The sequence below is a fragment of the Penaeus monodon genome, chromosome 13 (genome assembly GCF_015228065.2).
Source record: "Penaeus monodon isolate SGIC_2016 chromosome 13, NSTDA_Pmon_1, whole genome shotgun sequence".
Taxonomy (NCBI): Eukaryota; Metazoa; Arthropoda; class Malacostraca; order Decapoda; family Penaeidae; genus Penaeus; species Penaeus monodon.
In genome coordinates this window covers 9,260,136-9,271,448 of record NC_051398.1, presented here as the reverse complement: position 1 = coordinate 9,271,448, position 11,313 = coordinate 9,260,136, and the positions used below count along the sequence as shown (strand labels likewise).

Sequence of the window (11,313 nt, the reverse complement as noted above, 5' to 3'; positions counted from 1 at the left end):
AGTCTAATGTTCAAACGTTACAAGCGAAGGGTACTAGAGGTAGTGGACAATATTATACCTAGGCAACTGTACACAACACACTAGCGAAGAGGAAATTAAGCGACGCATCAGTCTAGGCTGGAGCGCCTTTGGCAGACACAGTAGCATACTAAGAGGTTCTTTGCCATTATGTTTAAAAAGAAAAGTCTTTAACCAATGTGTCCTACCAGTTATGACCTATGGATCAGAAACATGGACTACAACCAAATTACTGGAGAGGAAACTAATAAGTACCCAGAGAGGGATGGAAAGACTGATGGTGGGAATTAGCCTAAGACATAGGATGAGGGCGACGTGGATCAGGGAACAGACAAAAATAGAAGATATACTTGCGAGCATCAAAAAGAAAAAGTGGCAATGGGCAGGTCATATACATCGGAGACAGGATAACAGATGGACAAAGAATGTAACAGACTGGGCTATAGATAATATAAAGAGACCAAGGGCCAGACCAATGACAAGATGGCGCGACGAAATAACGAAATTTGGGGGCCGAGACTGGAAACAAAAAACACAAGACAGACAAAGTTGGAAAAGATTGGGAGAGGCCTACGTCCTGCAGTGGACTGACCCAGGCTGATGATGATGATGATGATGATATATATATATATATATGTATTTTATATATCATATACAAATATACATATATACAATATATATAGTATACAAAATCTATAAATATATATAATATTTAATGTATGATATGATATATATGTTATGTATTATATATATTTCATATATTATAAATATTATATTATATTCTATATATATATTATATATATATATGTGTGCGTGCGTGTATACATACTTATATGTTTATATATGTATATATGTTTATATATGTATATATATATATATATATATATATATATATATATATACATATATAATATATATGGCCGAATGGTTAGAGCGTCGGACTCAAGACTGTCACGACGGCAATCTGAGTTCCAGGGTTCGAGTCACCGACCGCCACGTTGTTCCCTTGGGCAAGGAACTTCACCTTGATTGCCTACCTAGCCACTGGGTGGCCAAGCCAGCCCAAGTCAGTGCTGGTCCCAAGCCCGGATAAAATAAGAGAGAATGATTACCTAAAAAAAAAAGGTACCACCGGCACTCTCCGTGGAAAGGAACTGGGGACCCTACCACGTACTCACTCCAAGAGCATCACAACGTGAAAACTGCAATTGAGTATCATGCTGTGACCACGGCGGCTCAGATATGAACCTACCGTTAAATGATGATGATGATATATATATATATATATATATATATATATATATATATATATATATATATATATATATATATATATATATACATATAAATACACATATGTGTATATATATACATATGTATATATATGTATCATCATCATTATGAAACCAGTTGCAATGACAAACGCCTTCTGCAGAAACCACTGCCCTGCACGGGGAGTTCATAGGGTACTATCCTTGAACCCTAGGGTGCAGTTTAACGTCCTGCCCAGGACAAATGTGTATATATATAAATGTGCATATGTACGTATATTTATATGTATGTATGTGTAAGTATATGTATATGTATATATATATAATTATAATATCTCTCTCTCTCTCTCTCTCTCTCTCTCTCTCCTCTCTCTCTCTCTCTCTCTCTCTTCTCTCTCTCTCTCTCTCTCTCTCTCTCTCTCTCTCTCTCTCTCTCTCTCTCTCTCTCTCTCTCTCTCTCTCTCTCTCTCTCTCTCTCTCTCTCTCTCTCTTTCTCTCTCTTTTCCATATTTCTTTGATGAGAATAATTAGAGTCTACCATGTAATTTACGCGTATTAATTTCAAAGAAAACGAATGCGTTTATTGAATTCAAAGAAAATGTAGAGTTTTTAAGGGGAACTATAGTGCTGTTTTCACGTAAATTTACCAGTTCCAAAATCTATATCATTCTACAATAAAACAGATCTAGTATTATTATTGTTACCACCATCATCATTCTTTATAATTATCATTCGTGTTAAATCATATTAACATTATTATTACGATTGTTGTTGTTAGTTTTATTATTCTTGTTGCTGCTGTTAGGATTATTTTTATTGGTACTCTGACTGCTATTGTTATTGTCATTGCTATTGTTATTATTGATATTATCACCATTATCACCACTATCGTCATCGTCATCGTCATTATTATTACTATTATTGATGGATAGTTGTTGTTGTTATCATCATCATTATTATTATTATTATTATTATTATTATTATTATTATTTCTGGTACTCTCAAAATTGGTCTTACATCTTGGTGAATGAGCTGCAGTAGCGGACCACAACCAGTGGTCTTAGGTATTGTAGCTTCTTTCTCTTTTACTTTTCACTTCATGTCCTGTACTTTTCGAATTATTCTTGCTGTTCCTAGTAAACAAGGTTTTTGTAACATTTCAACTGTAATTTCCAAATCCAGCTTCTGTATCCATTTCTCGAACTGCTTTGTCACTGTCCCTAATGCCCCTATTACTACTGGAATAACTTCAACATCTTTCATTCTCCACATTTTTGCAATTTCCCATTTCAGGTCGCAGTAATTGTTACACTTTTCTTCTTTCTTTTCAATACGTGTGTCAAATGGGCATGCTGGGTCGATGAGAAGGCATTTCTTGGTCTTTTTCTCAATTACAGTGATATCTGGTCTGTAGTGCTCTAGTGTCTTGTCGGTCTGTATGGGGAAATCCCATAAAATCCTGCAGTCTTCTGATTCCAGCACTTTCTCAGGCTTGTGTGTATGCCACTGATCAGACTTCCCAAATACCCATTTCTCACAAAGCTTCACCTGCAGAACCACATACCCTACAAGTTGAATCAACGTTCTCTCCATACACCGTTTTTCTCATATTTCTTGTACAAAGAGCCTGATCTTGTGCTGCTATAATTGTACTTTCTGTTTCTTTCTTCAAATAGCCCTTTTTCAACCACTCCCATGATTTGCTGCCTTTTACTTTTTCTATACCTTTTAGGAACTGGCCATGCAGTGCTTTACTCTCATATTCCTCTTGATGTTTCTTCTGTATATCCTCTTTGCTCCTCCCATACTTTTTGTTTTCTAGGGTACTACTGAGGCTTACTTCTTTCAACATTTTTTTTCCTCTGATGCACTTAGGTACTTGTCAAGACTATTTACTTCTGCCTGCACACATTCTTCAGCTCCTATCAAGCCTCTCCCACCATCACATCTCTTCAAATATAGCCTATCAACATCTGATTATTATTATTATTGTTATTATTATTGTTATTATTATTATTATTATTATTATTATTATTATTGTTATTATTATTGTTGTTGTTGTTGTTGTTGTTGTTGTTGTTATTATTATCATTATTATTATTATTATTATTATATTATACTCATCATTTTAATTTTATTACGTTTCACCAGACAGAGATTTCAGTCATAGATAAGTAAAATCATTAATTATAAGATAACGATATTATCAGTGCCAAAAGTAATAACGCTCTTACTAACTCTACTTTTGACGAGGATGACGATAACGATGACGACGAGGAGGAGTAGGATAATGAGGAAGAGGAGATAGGGGATGATGATGATTTTGATGCGGAGGAGGAGGCAGAGCTAGATGACGATGATGATAATGATGATGATGATGGTGATGATGGTGATGATGATGATGATGATGATGATGATGATGATGATGATGATGGTGATGATGAGCTACTCTTGCTCTATTGGTTTACTTCTTTCTAATATATTTAATCTACGAAATTGTTATGAGAATGTGTATGTGTGCGGTTTATCATTATTATTATTAGATTGGTTGTTACTTTTATTATTGTTGTTAATATTATTATTTTAGTAGTAGCAGTATCATTATTATTATTGTCGTCATCATCATCATTATTATTATTGCTTTTATTATTATTATTGCTATTATTATTATTATTATTATTATTATTATTATTATTATTATTATTATTATTATTACCATCATCATCATCATCATCATCATCATCATCATCATCATCATCATCATCATCATCATCATCATCATCATCATCATCATCATCATCATCATCATCATCAATATTCTCATAATTGTTGATGTTGCTATAGTTATTATTATGATAATAATTATTGTTATGATTACTATTATTATTGTTTATTATTATTATTATTATTATTATTATTATTATTATTATTATTATTATTATTATCTTTATTATTATTATTATTATTATTATTATTAATGTTATTTTTTATGTTTTTTTGTGTTATTATTATGATTATCATCATTATCATTATCATTTTTATTTTTATCATTATTTGTAGTAGTACTAATATTACTCTTAATTATTTTTATTATGATTGTTATTATTATTGATGTTGTTATTGTTATCATTGTTGTTTTTTATTATCATTATTATTACTATCATTACCATTAATTATTCATTCAATACCATCATCATCATTTTATAATAGTTTACCAAACTATATAGATTTCAGTAATTGATGTAATTATCAATGATTTAAAAAATAACAAAAATAATATTAATGCTAGTAACAATAAAAAAATATTACTAACACTAATGTTGATGATACTAATGGCAACGAATAAAAACGACTACCAATAAAAAGATGATAATATTAATAATGATAAATTATTTTCGTCTTGAGCGAGACTCGAACCCAGGCAGCTTAGATGAACGCATAGAGGTTTCTTGTTATATGCGTTGTAAAGGCTTTAAGGCAGAGAGCATGTATTGCGTATTCACATGTAAGTGCATACACACAGACTAAAGAAATGTGTGTGTGTGTTTGTTGTGTGTGTGTGTTTGTTTGTTTGTTTGTTTATTGTGTGTGTGTGTGTGTGTGTGTGTGTGTGTGTGTGTGTGTGTGTGTGTGTGTGTTTTGTTTGTTTGTGTGTGTTTTGTTTGTTTGTTTGTGTGTGTGTGTGTGTATTTTGTTTGCTGTTGTGTATGTGTTGTTTGTGTATGTGTGTGTTTGCACCGTACTTTGCCATTGCTAACATCGTATGTATAAGATTTTCGCTCTCCTTTTTCGACGTATTATATTATGTGCATTAACACAGAACTTAGCACAATATATCTTCATTCTCTAAGTCTGTTTCCTTTTTTTTTCAAGGAATATTCCGGAGGCTGCGGACCCAAGTATGAGATGAGTCAAATCTGTTACTGAATTTCATCCCATTAGTGTGAAAAAGAGGCATTCTGGTCTTCATTAAGATGTACTAAAACATTTACATTTTTAGCCATAATCATAAGGGGTTTCAAAGAGGATTAAAAAGAGCCCACTTGGATTTTAAGATCACTGTAAAGGGGAGAGAGAAAGTTGATAAAGGGGGAGAGAAAGTTGAGGAATAGTCAAAATCGTGATACTTTTGAGCGGGAGATTTGTTTAATCTATACAGTATTATTGTTTAGTATTGTGAATTACCATGTGCATGGGCTATAATTGTTTCTATAAATATTTAATAACATGTAACTTACTATCACGGGGTTAACATGTAATGTGTAGGAGAAATTCGAGAACAAGAGCAAGAGTAGATGCTATAATGTGAATTAACGACCGTAGTAACGATTAAACCATCATCATTAAATACATGTTTCTCACGGTGAATACTTTAGCCTGAACTGCACGAGGGAGCGTTAGTTAGCCTCACCCCCGACAGATGGCTACAGACACATGTGCACCGGAGCGTCACCGTTGCCATGACGACGGTGCTAAAACGCTGGGTCTTTGAAGTTCACCTATGGTCTTTGCCTGAGACGCGTGGTATTTTAAAAGTGATCTGACGATTCGTGTTTTCTTGAAGCAATTACTTCAGATGCCATTAGAAAAGTATGTAAGTATAGTAGTGTGTTTAGGATACTCGTAAAATCTAATGAAGACAGGAAACATGGGGTTCAGAGTATCATAGAGATCATTCAAACTTCAGTTAAAGCAAAAAAAAAAGTTAATGGGATTTTTAACTCAAGATGATGCTAGTTAGGCAACCTTACGACTCATATCCCGAAATGAGTCACTGAAAAAAGAAAGTCTTAAAATATAATGAACTCGGAAATTCGCGTCAGAAATTAATGCATGATGGTATGAGTCACGGTTAATTGACAGAGCGCGTCACTGAGTCATGCAGTATAATGAAATGGTAATGAAAATCGCCAGAGGTTTTGTTTTTTTTGAGTTAGAGGAATAAGATGAATAAGATTTATTCATTAGTAACCCTTATTAGATAATAAGTGTTTCTTAATAACAGACCGAATCTATTTTATGCAAGTATTCAAAATCGAAACTAAATTAGAAAGCAAGATAGACTAAGTACAAATTACGAGAATAGTTAATTAGGGAGGAAGGTATTTGTACCGATATCTATATATGTCCGGGTAAATACATATGTACGGCACACACACACGCACGCACACACACACACACACACACACACACACACACACACACACACACACACACACACACACACACACACACACACACACACACACACACACACACACACACCCTCTCTCTCTCTCTCTCTCTCTCTCTCTCTCTCTCTCTCTCTCTTTCTCTCTCTTCTTTCTCTCTTTCTCCCTCCCTCCCTCCCTCTCTCCCTCCCTCCTTCCTTCCCTCCCTCGCCCTCCCTCCCCCTCCCTCCCTCCCTATCTCTCTCTCCACGAATCCCACCCAGAACGTAGAGAGCAACAGCTGTTTCCATGTTTCCCCCGATTTCTGTTAGAGAGGGACAAGACGGTGGAAGATGGAATCGAAAGGAAAAGGATGGAGACGAGAAAATTAGGAAAAATAAAGCGAAGGTAGACCACGGAAAGCACAGAGGGAAAGAACGGATAAAATGAATTAAGAAGGAGAATAAGAAAAACAACTAAAAATGGTTTAGAAAATACGAACAGAGGGGGCGAAACAACCGAGGGCGGGACTACAGTTAACTTATGCAAGCAATAAGCTTTCAAAACGTGGACAGACCGGTGACCACACAAAGCGGAGAGACAGAGAACGCGGTCGGGGAAACAGACAAATGATAACAGCCTCACCGACCGTGACAGCTGACACCGACAGTACTTATAACAGTGTGCCACAGACTCTGAAGGGGGTGACGCGGCGGTGGAAGGACGATGTTCGGTGCAGGGTCTCTGTGGCGGCATTGGAGGTAAGTCCTCTCTCTCTCTCTCTCTCTCTCTCTCTCTCTCTCTCTCTCTCTCTCTCTCTCTCTCTGTCTCTGTCTCTCTCTCTCTCTCTCTCTTCTCTCTGTCTCTCTCTGTCTCTCTCTCTCTCTCTCTCTCTCTCTCTCTCTCTCTCTCTCTGTCTCCTCTCTCTCTCTGTCTCTCTCCTGTCTCTCTCTGTCTCTGTCCGTCCCTCTGTCTCTGTCTGTCTCTCCCTTCTCTCCTCCTTCTCTCTCTCTCTCCTCTCTCTCTCTCCTCCTCTCTCTCTCTCTCTCCTCTCTCTTCTCTCTCTCTCTCTCCTCTCTCTCTCTCTCCTCTTCTCTCTCCCTCTCTCCTCCTCGCTCTTCTCTCTCTCTCTCTTCTCTTTTCTCTCTCTCTCTCTCTCTCTCTCTCTCTTCCTTTATGTCTCTCTCTCTTCCTCTCTCTCTCTCTCTCCTCCTCTCTCTCTCTCTCGCTCTCTCTCTCTCTCGCTCTCCTCCTCTCTCCTCCTCTCCTTCTCGTCTCGCTCTCTCTCTCCTCTTCCTCTCGTCTCTCTCTCCCTCTCCGTCTCTCTCTCTCTCTCTCTCTCTCTCTCTCTCTCTCTCTCTCTCTCTCTCTCTCTGTGTATTTATATATGTGTATATATTTATATATGTTTCTATATGTGTATATATCATATATATTATATATATGTATATATATGTATATATATGTATATATATGTATATATGTGTATATGTATATATATGTATATATGTGTATATGTGTATATTATATATATGTATATATATATATATATATATATGTATATATATATATATGTGTGTGTGTGTGTGTGTGTGTGTGTGTGTGTGTGTGTGTGTGTGTGTGTGTGTGTGTGTGTGTGTGTGTGTGCACTTTTTTCTCTCTACAAAGAATATGGAAGAATGTCCCTTGCGTATGTCTTATGACCCCCCCCCCCCGTTTAAGAGATATAAATAACAAAATATATTTCTTAAAATAAGTGCCTAGTATAGAAAAAAGAATTGACATTAATTTTTCGCGTACCTGAGTCTTCTAAATACTTAACTACTTAGTAATTACACATAGAACCTTTACTTTTTTCCCGTTCAGTAATTTTCCCCCGTTTTCTTTACCCAAGATAAACCTCGTATCAACAAAACCTTCACAGAAAGTACCTATAATATGTATTTGATTTATATGAGTGTAAAGCACCTGTCGTTTTCTTTTTCTTTTTCTTCCTCTTCTTTCTTTCTTTCTTTATCGTTCATGAAAGTTCTCATGGTACAAAGTTTGCGTGCAGGGAAATGTCTCGTCATAGGAGAGTGTGTGCGTGGGTTTTCATAATCTAAAGAGGATCGACTTTCGTTTTCTTTTTGATCCCCTTCTCCGCGTCTGACTGATGCTCTTTTTCCTTAGATTTATGTATGTGTATAAGAAAGTAAGCAAGAAACTACTTCTTGAGTTGCTTGCTGTTCTTTTTGGTTTCTTGTTTTTAATAATTTTATTTTAATACTGACAGGGATTTACTTTTTTCACTAAAACTTGAGTGAAACCGATATCATGAACAATACCTGCTAGAATCGGATATCCATGATATATTAAAGTTTGTTTTTTTTTCCTTCGTGAGAGACTCAGCAAATTGCTCTTCCAAGTCACAAAAAACTCACCTACTAGATTTTATACACATATATAAAAAAAATGCCCCCCCTTAAGAAACAAGACCTCCATAATATATCAGCATTGTCTAGCCTATGGCGTATTTCAACCACAAAAGAGGGCTAGAACGTAGCCAAAAAAATAATAATCAACGTCACCCACCGCGCGAGGACTTGGATGAGTCCTGAACACATACTAATACGAGACGGGCTTAATGCTACACTGATTAATGATAAGCGTTCGGCATTTGGCGCGAGGATTAGCGTAGTGTGAAGAAATGGTTTTGTTTCTATTGAATAGGTTTCGTCTGAACAATAGGATGATTCAGAACAGGACCCCTGCATGGCGTAAGGCTGACCGCATATATATATATATATATATATATATATATATATATATATATATATATATATATATATATATATATATATATATATATATATATGTATTTGGCGGGTTTTATAATGTTTTAACCTTAATATTCAGTGGGTATTACGAAAATAAAGCTGGATCGAATATGTAAAATGAAGGAATATTCTATTTATTGAAAGAGAACGGGTGCAAGATTTTTTTTTCTTTTTTCTTAATAGCAATTTATTTCCTAGAAATACTTCGATATCCGTTACATGAAAAAACGATGAATGCTTAAGTTCAGCAGCATATTATTTTCAAGGGCGTGGTCAAATCCAAATTTCCTGTGAGCTGTCGCCTCAGAACGCCATTTTTTTAAGCAAAAATTCCTAGGCTACGGGAAGGGGGGAGGTAGGCAGTCACACACAGGAGGAGGAAGAAAAAGAAGAAAGAAGGAGGAGGAGGAGGAGAAACAAAAATATATACGGTGACGGACAGAAATACATGTAAAGGCGGGCGCCCTGGGAGACAGGAAGATTTATATATAAAAAAGAGGTATCATAAAACACCAGGTAGATTGATTCTCTTCATTCTCTACAGGAAATCATAAATATCCTCACCCATACAGCTGAAGGGAGAAGAAAAAACTGATACTAACAGTGCTAAAACTGGACATAGGCCGTTACGAGCTAAGCATGTGTTTTATGTGCGCAGCTGAGGGTGTTCAGTACTTCTGTTTGAGAACTGTTCGTTGATACAATTGCTGTGTTGTTTATGTGCTGTAGTTATTATCATTATGATTATTTGCATTGTCATCATTACCGTTATTATTATAGTCATTATGGGAGCTATTAATATTATCTGCACTTACATTTTCGTTATTATTACTGCAGAAACTGTTTATATGAATCAAATTAGAATCACCAGCTAACAATGACACCTACCAGTCTGCTGTTGTCTATTTTTTATTTATTTATTTTTATTTTATTATTATTATTATTTTTTTTTTGGGGGGGGGCTAGTCTTACCGCTACTATTGCTATAATAGTCTTTCCCGTACTACTACTAGTGCTATGGTTACCGCAAGCAATATTTTCGACCATCGCAATATTGCTATAATTGTTCAACCATAAAACGCCCCTTTTTATCACCACATGTGTTGTTATTTACAGTGTCAGTTCCTTCTACATCAAATTGTTAGAGCTAATGCTGATGCTGCTGTTACTACTACTTTTAATATAATATAATATAATATATATATATATATATATATATATATATATATATATATATATATATATTGTGTGTGTGTGTGTGTGTGTGTGTGTGTGTGTGTGTGTGTGTGTGTGTGTGTGTGTGTGTGTGTGTGTGTATGTATATATATGCATATATATGTATATATATATATATATATTTTTTTTTATCGTCATATTTCCACGTGTTTCAATAACATCATCTATTTTAAATTCTAATTGCTACTAGATCCATCGTCATAATAGCAATTTATCATACTAGTTTAATCATTATAGTTTAATTTTTCCATTTTCCCTATTCAGTTGCTTCATTGTTTTGTTTTCTCGCCATAGAAAATGTGAAATTAAACGCATTTGATAATGTCATTAATCACACCTTAATAACAATCACTGACAATGACACAGACGATTTCAAGTTTCTTTTCTCTTTTTGTGAGTAGTTTCTATAATAATTCTTGAGAAATGTAGATATTGATATTTCGTGTACTGTACTGTACTTCGGCCATGCTGAAAATACCCGTACACATGTGTATATATCTTCTTTCGGTTTCTCACTTTCTCTCTCTCTCTCTCTCTCTCTCTCTTTTCTCTTCTCTCCTCTCTTTTCACTTTCTCTCGTTTCTCATTTTTTCACGTTTCACTCTCTCTTTCTCTTCTCTATTCTCTTTTCTCTCTTTCCACACACTCTCTCTCTCATCTCTTTCTTCACTCTCATTCTCACTCTGTCTTTCTCTCTCTCCCTCCTTCCCTCCCTCCCTCCCTCCCTCCCTCCCTCCCAATCACCTTTCATCTCCCCTCTCCCTTTCCCTCCCCTTCCCTCCCCCTCTCTCTTACCCAATATCACCAACAATTCTACCC

The 11,313-nt window shown here is 35.5% G+C and overlaps 1 protein-coding gene across 1 annotated transcript in view; it reads left to right on the top strand.

Moving 5' to 3' along the window:
* Nucleotides 1-11,313, top strand: part of LOC119580103 (tyrosine-protein kinase ABL1-like) — a 90,631-nt gene that overhangs the window by 564 nt on the left and 78,754 nt on the right. The window lies entirely within an intron of this gene.